Below are 13,436 nucleotides of genomic sequence, written 5' to 3' on the forward strand. Positions count from 1 at the left end.
GGGAGAGGGCATTTCTGGGGGCTCACAGAGCTCAGAGACCCAGCTGCACCTGGGGGCCCCAGCAGACCCCCAAGGAGACAGAGGCTGCACGCGCTGGGCCATTGCTGCTCCAGGTGGCTGCGGTAGCCTCCTTGTGCCAGGAGGACCAGAGGGAGCATATCCCAGGTGTGACGAGACAGGGCAGAGAAGGTAAACTGGGGCCCATGGTAGGGCTGTTTCAAAGGAGAAGCAAATTCTGGTCAGTTCTGCTAGCAGCCATGGGAAGTGAGGCTTTCTGATGATGAAGGCTACATAGCAGTAGTTTTGGGGAGGGGGCGGTTATAAGCCCTGATACCTTCAAGGTGCGTCCTTAGTTATCATGTAGGTATTATGGAAGTGTCATTAGAAAGTGACTGCTTGGTCTGTGAGGAGGTCACCTGTCTACCAACAGTCTCCTTCCATCCTTCAAACTGAGTCTCCAGTAGTAAAAACCATACTTTTGCCCTAAATCCCCACTTCCTCAAAGGGTGAGCTACATTACGCTTGAAGGTAAAGGAGAATCAGACGTCTAATTTGCTCTGGGTTCTACAGTGAAGAAAGTTGTCAGACAGCGATCAGGCTGGCTGCAGTGGAAGCAGTGTTTGCATCTGCTTTCTATAAGCTCGCACCCCTGAGAAGACTTCCATGTATTTAAAGTTGTATATAAACCTACAGGTTTATAGCAGTAGTGGTCCATGGCACCGTGGGGCTTGACTCCATCCTGCTCACCATCACAGGGCCCAGTCCATGCACAGTTGGCTGTCGTTAGACAGAGCTGACCAAGGCCCTGGTTTGGCTTCTGCCCCAATCCACAGGCCTGCAGGGAGCAGCCTGGAAGGGAGCTCTCCAAGGTGCTCGTGATGAAACGGAATGAGGCCCAGATGGAAGCTCTCGGTGGGACACTTGCCAGCCTCCAGTGAACAAAACCACTGGCATCTGGTTCCTGAACTCACGGCGAGAAGGTGGGGGCACTCAAGGGGTCTGGCACTCAAAAAGTAAAGGTTGCAGAAGAGGGGAGCCCTGCTGCCCCAGCTGGGGCGAGTCAGAGCGTCACTGGGGCTCAGCATGACCCAGCTCCGGCAGCCACCTAAATTGGGCTGCCTCGCTCTTGACCACCTTGTAAAGGGCCAGGGCCAGGTCCCCAAGCACCACGCAGGCTCGAGGCTGCAGACTCGGCTGCGCCTCCAGACGTCACCGTGGGGCTAAGGGCTCTGTGTTTCCCCAGCTGCTGTGTGAGCTGGAGAGGACCTTTGTCCCCCCCCCCCCCCCGCTTTGTTCAATGTTTCATTCTGGTCACACGTCTGGGACCAGAGAAATCTGAAATCAGTTAACTCTGTTGTCCAGTCCTGGGCTTTTGATGTGATTTCAAATAATGCACCAGCACTCTGGGTCCTGGCCTCTTACTCAGAGACCAGAGCCACGATGCCAGCTCTCCTCACCCAGGGAAGCCCTCAGCAGGGCCATAGTCCTCCATCCCCATGAACTCTGGGCTGCCAGAACCTCTGAATGGCTGGGGACTGGTCTTAGCTGCTCAGGACCCACACAGCCCCCTAATGGCCCAGTCACTGGACTCTACAGCAGACACTAACAGCAGCAGGTGACTTCCATTTCTCAAGTCCACTTCAAATTAATAAGAATGTCCCTCTTCTGTTTTTCATCCACAAAGAAACTCCTTTGTATATTCATTTGATGTTGAATTGATGGGTTAAATTATACCAAGCCCAAAATCAATCCTGCACACCCCCCCAGTGGGGACGGACCAACCCACAGTGGGGACAGAGCACCGAAAATGCATTCAGAGACGCTGACGAGTCCAGGCCCATTATATGTCATTTTGAACAAAGGGCGAGAAAAGCCCTTTGGAGACACCCTATCAGCTATTAAACAGAGACACCGCGTGCCCAGGGAGATTGATGGCTAGCACTCCCATCCTCCAATGGCTCTCCCTGGGCTGATGATACAGGGAAAGGCTTCTCTGTGTCTCTGTCACAGTTCACAGGCAAACAGATGCCTCCAAGCTGAGCTTTCCCTTTGTCTCTCCCAGGCCTCAGCCAGTTAACAAGTGCCAGGCGGGGCCCTCCCACTCTGCATCAGCTCAGCCAGCAGACACTCACGGTGTTTGCAAGAATCTTGTCTTTCCACCTCCTGAAGGATCGCAAGCTAACTGCGTGTAGATCGGTGAGATGGGCGAGACTGGGCCCACAGGAAGGGCAGCCAAGTCTGGGAGCAGAGGGCAGAGCCCAGGGTCCCGACCGCAGTGGGGAGGCTCTGCAGCCTCAGACGGGCTGAGGGGCCAGAGGGGCTTCCTGAATTCTCTCTGGGGGATGTTATTCTGAGTCTGGTTCTGGAGGCGGAAGTACTCAGAATAGGCCGTCCAACAACGTTCCTTTTCCTCCCACTAATGAATTTCCTCATCGTTCCCCATTCAGCGTTTCCTGCGATCTGTCTCCTCACGTTTTCTCCCCACCCACAGCTAGACATAGCAGAAGGGAGCCTGGAACACAGTCGGTGATGGGACACATCAAAGTGCCTGGAGAAGGGAGAGGAGACTTCACCAGGCCATCTTCTATTTCCCTTACATCATGTCTTTCCTGTGCAGCCTCAATCGAATTCCAGGGCCTCCCACGAACATGAGGGTTTTATGGACTAAATTGTTCCATTAATTGGCTTCAAATAACTTCCTTCACCAGTGGAAGTCAATGTAGATAATAAGGTGCATTTAAAGAAAAACATTATTGGGACTTTCACTTCCAAGTGAAACATAGCAGGTATCAGCAGGGCATGCACAACTGTGAAGTCTAGGGAAAGCTGGACAAAATGGAAACATCACAGCTTTGAAGACCTTAGAGAGCAGTGGGAGCGGCCAGAGCCAGACGGGCTGGAGCTCCGGCGCTGGGCCAGGGGCAAAACGAGACTCCTGTGCTCTCAGCACTCGAGGGACGAAGTCCCACCGAAGCGAGGGGCCTGCAGCAAGTGTGGCGGCTCTCCTGTCAAGACGCTGGCCAGGTTTTGAAACCCTAAGAAGATGAACGACGCAGGGGGAGCTGAGTCTAGCTCCAATGACCCCCAACCCCAATCCAGGGTAATCCCCAGTTGGTGGACGTGCCCTGCCCTTGCCCTGCCTTCCTAAGAGAAGAGCGGACGACACACCTCCGGGTGAAGTGGCATCACCTCTGACCCCTGGTTCTTTTGATCACACTGTCCAACACACCATTAAATGCTGTGAGAAACGTAACGAGGCAAAACTTGATGATAGTTAGTAGAAAGATAACAGAAATTACAGCCACTTTCACAGGTAAATCAGATTCGGGACTTTCAAGTAACTCATAAGTATAATTTTAAAATAGGCAAGAGATTAGTAGACAAAGATAAGAAACCTCAATGGAGAATAGGAGTCACGCAGAAGGACTCCACTGGCACAGCTGAAAAACACCGCGTGCGAATCTGCCATCCCAGCAAGAGGGTTGCTAAGAGGCTGAGCGCAGCGGAAAATAGGACTGAACACCGGGAGAACAGGCTGATGAGAACACCTGAACAGAAACCCAGAAAGAACGAAAGGAACAGAACAGACGAAAAAGGACGCCTAGAGCTGATGAAGGAGAAAGGACTAACTGTCAAAGAATCCCATCCCACAGGGAAAAAGCGACGGGGCGGGACTGTGTACGAAGGTACCAGGGTTTTCGAGAGGAAAGGTGTCAACATGAAGACACAAGAAGCTCCATAAACACAAACACTTTGTTTAAAAAATGCCTGGACACTTTACAGTCAAACTGTTGAAAACCAGCTACAAAGGGAAAAACCTAAAACGTAGCCAGCGGGAAAACGGCGGTGCTCCCAAAGAGGAAAAACAGTGAGACTGATGAGTGACTTTTCGACAGAAACCACGGGAGTCACAGGACACTGGAACGCTGCCTTTTCGTGCTGGAAGGAAAGGAAAAGATGGCCAGCCTAAACGTCCACACCCAGCAAAGTATTCTTTAAATGGTGGAGGCGACATAAAGATGTGTTTGCACCCCAAAATTGTATAAATTTGCACTATAAGGTATAAAAAACAAAACTTTGCCTGAAGGAAAGGAAAGAAAGCATGCAAACGTGCGAGGCTATGAGGAGCACCAGGAAGGGCCAACTTCAGAGCAGGTGGGAGAGCGTTCATTGCTCACGGCGATGACCGTAAAGACATCTTGCAGTGCTCCTAACAAAGGTAGAAGCAACACATAACGCCAATGGCGCAGAAAGCGAGAGTGGGAACATGACAAAAAACTTCCGCAGATTCACTGTTTGCTCAGGAAGGGGCGAAGCACTAACTTAAGGCAGATCTTTATAAATTAAGTATGCATGCTTTGTAAACTACAGGGAAGTGAGAAGCATGTCGCCATTACACCAGCAGAGGGGGGAGACGGAGCGGCAAGAACACTCGGTTCATCTAGAAAAAGAAAGGAGGGACACAAGAACAAAGGGCGGGCAGAATGAGCAGAGAGCAAACGACAAGACGTTAGACTGGCCGTCCAACCACGAGTGTGGGAAATCAAACGTTAGTGGACTGAGCACTTTAATCATGAGAAAGCCTGTCAGACTGGTTTCTTTAAAGGAAAAAACATTCCAGCTATATGCTCCTTACAGGAGACACAGGCGAAGCTCGAAGACCGAGGCTGAGGCAAAGCCGGGGAACAAGCAAGCCCTAGACGAGGGGGGAGCAGAGATCACACGGGAAAGATCTTGCGACGTTGCTACAGGGAAAGGCACAACCCGAGGCGGGCATTATGGGGGTGCTTCGTGACAATAGATGAGTCATAGGACAGAAGGATATTAAAAACTTACATTTGTACACCAACTGGAAGATCGAAAAAGTACAGAATTAAATAAATAGGCCAATGTAGCCGAAGATTTTAAAGACATATGTCTCAATAACTGATTGAAAAAAGACCAAAAATCAGTAAAAACACAGATTATCATCGCACAACTAGATAACGGAAGAGTGGACGTATGTCGATCATTCCATCGGTTACTGCGGAACATACATTTTTTAAAGGTGTAAAAGGGACATTTGTTTGGACTGACCACATTCTGGCCAGGAAGTAAGTCCAAGCTAAGTCTGAGAATTAAATTCTCACAGACTATGTTCCCTGCTTGGTGTAAGCAAACCAGGAATCAGTAGCCGAAACACGCGGCTCAGAGAAGAAATCACAATGAAAACTGCAACATGTTGTCAGTTGAAAGCTAATGGAAATGAGGCGCGTTGGCACTGGTGAGATGTAGTGAAAGCTCTATGTGAAAGGTGCATTTACAGTTTCAAAGCATGTATTTAAAATAGGAAAGAATAGGAGCCAGTTACCTAAGCGTCTCCCTAATAAAACCAGGGAGACACACCCGCAAGCAAAGCTCAGAGGTAGCAGAAGGAAGCCAGTAATGAAGCTGGCAGCGCAGCGCAGTCACACGACAGCCGCGCAACAGCGGAGAGGGAACTTAGCGACCGGTCCTGTGAGAAGATTCGTAAAACTAGTAAAACTCACCAAGAATGGACAAGAAAACTGAAATCACAAATTCCAAAGCCCGAAAGGGGAAAAAAGGCACGTTGCTGTAGACCCAGCACACCTTAGTAAAAAGACACCCCGCACGAATGCGCGCCACCAACTGCGCGGCTCAGAAGGAGGAGGCGGATTGCCTAAAACCACCTCCCAGAACGCAAAGACAGAGGAAGCAAATAGACTGACATCGGTTGATGATACTGATTTTTTAATAAAAGGCTCCAGATCCAGACACTTTCCTGGCAAATTCTCCCAGACAAGAAAGAAAGAGCAACGACGCATAGAAGCTCCTTCAGCGGACAGAGGGGAAGGAAGGCCCTCCAGCTGCCTGCACGGAGTCAGGCCAACACTAATGCCGTCAGCGGACGACATTCCACGAGCGGAAAGCCGCGGCCGTTCCCCTCAGGAGCCCGGCGCTGACGAGTCCAGCCCAGCGACGCGCTCGGCGCGGAGAGCCGGGCCTCCTTCCCTGCAGCGCCCGCTGTGACGCGTCGTGGCCAAGAGGCCTGGCGCCAGAAACGCCAGACCAGCTCAACGCCAGCCGGCCTAGTCCACCGTGTTAACCCACTGGACGAGAAACACTTCCGCAGTAAAATACAAGGCATCTGGCAGAACTCTCCCGCTAAGCTGAGAAGCGAGACACGGCTGCTCACCTCGCCGTCTCTTGGCAGCGCTGGCCTGGTCTTCAGACAACCATTAGACGTCACAGGTGGGCTCGCCACACGCGTCGGACTTAAGGTTAGTAAACAAAAACCAGCTGTACTTTCATGTGCCAGCAGAAAACGACTGCAAAATTAAACTTAAGATCTTTCATTTACAATAGCATCAAAACCCACAAAGTACTAAGGATATGTGGTTTTCTAATGTGCAGATTTCCACAGAGAAAACTGCAAAACATTTCTGAGACAAATTCGAGAAGATTTAAATAAATGGAGAGACACAGCATGTTCTGGCCTGGAAAATTCAGCACAATTAAGCTGCCTGTTCTCCCCAAATATGTCTGTTTTTTAAATACAACCCTTTGAAAATGCCAGCAGAGGTTTTTATTGTAAAAACTGGCAGGCTAATTAAAAATTTATATTTAAGAAAGAAAAGGACCTAGAAGAGCCAAAGTGATGGAATAGACGCCTGAACTGGGGGAAACCCTGCCGACTCCCAGGCCCACGAGAGCTGCGGTAACAGGGGAGCGCAGCGCTGGGCGGGGCAGCCGACGCCCCGACGCAGACACAGGCCCCGCTGCCGGGGGCGCTGGAGGCCAACAAAGACCAAAGCGCCGGCCTGGGAAACAGGGCTCTGGACACAGGGCTCCGGGACAGCTGGATACCCACACGGACACGGCAAGCCCCAGCCCAGCCACACAGCAAACACAGAAGTTAACTCAGCCCAGACCCAAGTGTGAACACGAGAGCCACAGACCTGCGGAAGAAGGCACAGAAGGAGAGCGTCCCTGCCCGGATGGGCCGCGTCTCCTGAGACAAAGACGGGAGGCAACAGCCACTAACTTGATAACCAGAGTCCACCAAAGTTTAAACTTTCTTTTTTATTGAAGTGCAATCAGCTCACACCGTTGTGTCAACTTCTGGTGTACAGTAAATTTTCAATTGAATAGTCAGACCATATTTTGGGAGGCAACATTCTCAAAATATATATTTGGAGTTTATGTTTAGAGTATATAGTGAACTTCTTTGGCAACTTAATAATGTAAACAAAGACCACAGTAAAAAAAGTAGGCAAACGATGGTACATATATTTGTGTATGTGAAGAACATATAAATGGGTAACCAGCACATTAATAATTCTCAGCATCATTACTCATCAGAGACACGCTAGCCCCCATCAGAGTGGCTGACACTAAAATTATTGGTAATACCCAGTGTTCACGGGGACCGGGGGCAAAGGGGACTGGCAGGAATGTGAAATGATACAACCGTCCTGGAAATGTCTTATAAAAGTAAACATCCAACGGCCCTATGGCCCAGGAATCCACTCCCAAGAATCCACCAAAGAACAGCTAGAGCGCAGCCACGGGACGGCGTGCGCGGGAGTGCTCACGGCGGCTTATAGCCGCGAGAAGCTGGGAACAACCTTGGGGTCCATCAACGGGAGAATGGATGAGAAAGGTAATACATCTGAACAAGGAGTTCAACTCAGCAACAAAAAGGAATGAATCACCAACGCACACAACTACACAACTAAATCTCACAAACATCGTCTCAAGTGAGAGCAGCCAGACCCCAGAAGTGTGTGCCGTGCGGGGCCTTCAAGTACAGCTTCAGAGCAAGCTAAGCTGTTCCGTGGGGAAGCCAAATCTGAACGCTGTCACCCGGGGGCGGCGGGCAGGGCGGGGACTGGCTGGAAGGGGCTGTGGGACAGCTTCCATGGCAGTGACAGTGCTCTGCATCTTGACAGAGGGTGTGTCGCACAGAAACACACATTTGGCAAAACTTACCACGTGGTGCACTCAAGATGTGCGCGTTAGAATGCAAGACAAAACTAGCACACAGACGCGTTCAGTTCTCCTCAGGGAGGCGCACGCTGCGATGTTTAAGAATCAGGTCTACTGACAGCAACTTAGAAAGACGTCAGAATTTACAACAAATAGACCGGATGCAGAGATGAAGACGCATGCGACACACCAGGTGGGGAAAAATCATCCAGGCAGCGGGCGTCCCTGTACGTCCTGCCGTATTTTATGTTTGAAAATTTTTATAATGAAACGTTAGGAATGTAAGCAAGGATTACATTAACAAAATAAAGGGAAAATACCATATAATTCTGTCAATAGACGCAGAAAGATAAAACTCAATACTAGTTCATGTTTCAAACCCTTAGCAAACTAGGAATAGAGGGCACTTCATTAATTAGAGAGAACCTTACACACACACACACACACCCCACAGCAGCGAACATCAAGCTTAATGGCGAAATACCGAACACTTGCCCCCTGAGGTCAGGAGCAGACAAGGACGTCCGCTCTTCCCGCTTCCATTAACAGTTGCTCTGTGAGTCCCATCCAGAGCAATGAGACAAGCTCAAATGTAAGTAAATGCATATATAAATGTGACGTTGGAAGGAGCAAAATTGCCGCTGTTCACACATGTTCATGTACGTACAAAGCTAAAATAGTCTACAAAATATTGGGATTAAATACATTTGCAAAGGCACTCGACACAAGCCAGTATATAAAAATCTCTTAGCAGTATTTCCATATGCTACCAACAATGCAATTGGTAAACAGAATTTTTTAAATACCAATAACATCGAAATATACGGCATATGTGCAAAACCTATACATGTAAAATAACATAACATTGCTGAGGGACGTTAAAAAAACCTAAATAAATGGAACAATGTAACAAGTTCATGGATGGGAAACTTTTTTTAATGTTAAGATGTCAATTTGCCCTAAAGTTCTCTATAGATTTAATGGAATTTCAGTCAAAATCCCTGCAAGTTCTTTGGTAGACACTGACAAATTGATTCGATAATCTGTGTGGAAATGCAGAGAGCCTAGGAAGCCAAGGCCATCTCAGAGAGGATGAACAGCAACGACAAAAACAGGTGAACGAAGCTGGGGCCCTGACCCGCCTGCCCGGGAGGCTCACCACACAGCTCCAGTGGCTAATTCAGCGTGGTGCTGGCGCCACGATGGGTCGACAGTCCCGTGGAAAACCGGGAGAGTGTGGAAGCAGAGGTGTTCATGACCTCCCCCGTCGTCCCATTAGTGTGCAGGCTCTGCAGTGACGTCGCCTGTCTCTCTCCCACGCTTGGTGATCCTCACCTGCCCCTTTGCTTCCGGGGGTCCTGGCCCTTGATCTTTTCTCCAGGGGTCTCAGAGGGTTGACAGCCTATCGTCCTAGGAGTTGAATACTGAATGGACAAAAGTGAGCAATCTCTTTCCTGGACACCCAAAGGTTCCAGAGAGAAACTGAGGGTCTGTCTTGACTGATGAGCGCTTCTCGGTGGCCTGGGAGGGGCTCATTTTCACGTGTATTTGAGGAGTTAAATAATCAGTTAGATACACGTCCAAGGACTCGTTCTAAGGACGTGAGGTGGAGACAGACACTTACGAGTCACGCATGAGGCTGCAGGCAGGGGGCCGTGGAGGACGGGGGAGAAGGATCAGGGCCACGGTGGGTACCCACACCTTGAGGCAGAGCAGAGGATGCCCTGCCCCACAGCAGGCAGAGGGAGCCGGTCTTCAGGGCCGTGGGAGGACCTGGCGAGCACCACGTGCATCCGTGAGGCACACCTTTGTCAGGCGCCCCAGGTCGTGCTGCCGGTGCGCCAGGACCAGTGCTGTGACCTCAACATGCCTGCCACGAGGGTCCCTTGGCTTGGACCCAGGGAGGGCCCAAGTTTCTCAGGGTCTCAAGTGCAAACATTTTGGAGCCCCCCTCAGATAAAGCACTGAAAATCAAGTGTCGAACCTTAGGGATGGCATTGGCAGGGGCCGTGCAGCGGTCCCGGGCAGGGGTCCCAAAGCTTGAGTCTGGTCAGCGTCACGGTACACCCTCCTCTCCCCTCCTGCCTGCACACCCACCCATGCTCACAAGCACACGTGACAAGAGGCCACATCCTGCCTGCGTCAGGGCCAGGGTGAGGGAGGGCTGCGCAGGGGCCCTGTGTCACGATGAGCAGTGCCCGGGGCGTCTGCAGCCCCGTGGAGCCTCGGGAAGGATGCTCGCAAGTGTCTAGCATCTTTGGGGAGATCCGACCCAGTGAGACCAGCCCTCCCCCCCCTGCTTCATTCTCACATCGGCATCCGATGCGCCTTGAGTGACTGCCCCTCCTCGTTTTGGTGAAAAGTCAACAGGAAGAGGGCAACATGAAAGAAGGAAAGAAAACAGGCCCCTGGAGCTGTCAGAAGGGCCATCTCGTTTTCCTGAAGTCCGGCAGCACCTCACCACGGGGGACACAGCGGCTCCTGTGCAGTGTGTGGCCGGGCCCGAGGGGGTGCGTGTGAGGACAGGTGCGGGGAGGGGGGCTCCAGCAGGAGACGAGAGCTGAGGACCAGCCTTGCTCCAGGGCCCCGAAGGTCACTGGAGGGGTCAATCTCTGGGAGCCACAGCCTGCGTTGCCACTCGGCACCCTTTAGGCTCTGTGAGGTTGGCAAGGTCAGTGTTTGGGGGAGCAGACCCACACCCCAACCTGGACGGACCCCCAGGTCAGGATGCAGGCTCACCCCCCCAAGCAAAACTGCCTGTCAGCTTTGTTCTGAGAGAAGCTTCCTGGGCATCGAGGACAGGACGGGCCGGAGTTCACGGCCCCCGCAGGGGCAGCTCGGGGCTGAAGACCTTCCCTCCGGGGCGGGAGCCACTGAGACACCAGGCGGTGGGGACGCTGAGGCCCGGGCTCGCTGCCGCAGCCCTGGTGTGATTACAGCAGGTGAGCCACCGACGGTTTCCCGTGAGCTTTGTGGTTAAGACCCCGGGCCCGTCCAGAGCCGTGCTTTGCTCTGTCTGGCTAGTGGACCTTCCTGAAGTTCCAGACTTTCTACGAGATGATCTCAAAGCAGTGGGGGGTGGGCACGTGATAACAGGGGCAAGGGGCCCTGGGCGTGTCGGCCGCATCCGAGGGCCGCCCCAGGCCCCCGGGTGAGATGAACAAGGTGCCGTGTCACAGCCCGCAGGCCGGGGCCGAAACTCGCCGTCACTCACCAGGATGTTGTGACGAAGACTCGACCCGCGGCCCCATGACCGTCATCGGGAAACCCCCGAAGAAACACAGGTGCCCCGGTCCCCAGGCCCTGAAAGCTTCCTGGGCAGGGCCCGCTGGGCTGCTCGCGTCTGACTGAACTCCGCTCCGACGAGGAACTTCACCCTCTGAGAGCAGCCGGGCTGACGGAGCAGAAGAGACGGCTGGTGGATTATTTATAAGACACGCTTCACCTCCAGGCTGTCGAAGAGGATGCCGTCACCGGAGCGGCCCCAGGAGGGCGGCTGCAAGAGCAGGCCGTTTCCGCTGGCGCTGGTCTCAGACCCCGCCAGCCTCCCCCTCCCCACGTGTTGACTGGCAGAGTGCTTTGGTCCAAGAGGGAAGAGGGACCAGCGGGACGACAGTTTCCACCCTGAACATGGGACCTGGGGCCAGGCCAAGACCTGGAGGCAGGGCCATGGTGGACCCACCCTCCCTGGCGCCCAAGGACCCGCACAGGTGCCCAACCCGAGCCCCGCCTGGGGCCCCACGAGACTGCAGCTCCCTGACCCTGTCGGGCAGAGTGGCTCTGGGCCCGCTTCCCAGCATCTTCAGACCAGACCTAGTGTCAGGGGCAGTGTCATTGCCGCAGAGCAGCCCCTCCCCACCAGCCTGAGGCCGTGGGACTGACTCCCGCACCCTCAGTGGTCTGGTGCCCAGGGGCCGCGCTCCGTGGCCCTCATTCTCTCCAATAATTCTCTCTTCCTCCAGACCCAGCTCCCTCGGGGAGGCTGAGCCCCCGTCCTCGCCCACACATCCCACTGGTCCCCGAGAGCAAGGAGCAGCTGCCCGCTCTGGGGCGCCCGCTCACCACCCCCTGCGCTGCCCTAGCTAGCCAGCCCCCTGGCCCCTGACGGCGCCGTCCCCGACCCTCCAGTCCACGCCGCCGCCGGCTCCCTCCTCAGCAGGTGGGGCTGTGCCGGTCACAGGCAAACGCAGGTGCCCCTGGGAGGCGGGGCGCTCAGGGGTGCACAGGAGGGACACCACGGAGACTAACTACCCGGACACCAGGTGGCGTCGCATGCGTCTCAACAACCACTCTTCTGATGGAGAAAATACTCCACCGAATGGAGTTCTGACATCGAGCTACACGCTGGGCCTGCTCATGACACACACCACAGGTGCGCATGCTCGCAGGCACACACGCGGGCGCTCGCAGGCACGCGGAGCTGGAAGGGCTGCACGGTTGCTGCCACTTCCCGGTTCCTGCAGCCCGCGCTGCCTCCTGTTTGACGTTCTCTTCTTCTCAGTCGTTTGTGTGAGATGCTTAAGGAAGGCCGACTGCTTAGGACATGAAATGTCACAGCAGAGCCTCCACTTTGACAGAGCTTGTCACCGAGGCCTGGAAGCATCCAGAGTTCAAAAGAGACTCTGCTGATGAAGTCCGGCGGTCCGACCCTCCCGGGGACGCCCAGGTACCCCCCCACCCCCGAAACTCCATGTGCTACAGCTCTGTCCTCGAGGGAGCCACGGCTTACGTCTTCCTGCCGCTCTTCAGAGATTCATAAAATCAACTGAAAACACCTTTGCAAATGGCTTTAAGAAAAAAAGCAAACAGGGGTAAAACATTAGACGGAACGGGTAAGTCCCCAGGCGCTCACCTGCGATTCCGTGAGGCTGAGCGTGAAAGCAGTGTTGCCTGGGGCCCTGGCTGACACCTGGGGCTCGGCGCCCCGGGGCTCACCTGCGGAGGCGAGTGTTACCCTGCCACCTGCAGCTTGTCAACGGCAGGCTGCTCCTCTGATTGTCCTGCTCTGTCCCTTGGTCTTTGTCAGGCTTCAAGAGATTGTGGTAAATGGATTAGAGGAGTCTTGGGCGCTACTGTCACTTCCCCTGGCTGTTCACGCAGACCTAGACGCCCGCAGGGCACGAGTCAGGCTGCTAGCAATGTCCACTGGTTCTGTCCCGTTTTCCTGGACACACAGAAAGTTAATCATTAATTTCTCTGACATCTGATACCAGGAAGAGAGAACGGCATTTTTGTTCAGCCTGACGCTGTGAGAGTCAGCGTTCACTGGGCAACACCAGCACTCTGACAACACACGGCGTGAATATAAGTCAAGGTTCAGACAAACGGGAAAATCTGAAACAAACCTTAACGTCATATGTGGGAAAAGTCATGGCCAAGATTATTATTTTTGCAGCGAGGAAGAGCAGAGGACTTGAAGTTGCAGACAGCAACAAAACTGCAGAACG

This window comes from Vicugna pacos, chromosome 3 (genome assembly GCF_048564905.1).
Source record: "Vicugna pacos chromosome 3, VicPac4, whole genome shotgun sequence".
NCBI classification, from domain to species: domain Eukaryota; kingdom Metazoa; phylum Chordata; class Mammalia; order Artiodactyla; family Camelidae; genus Vicugna; species Vicugna pacos.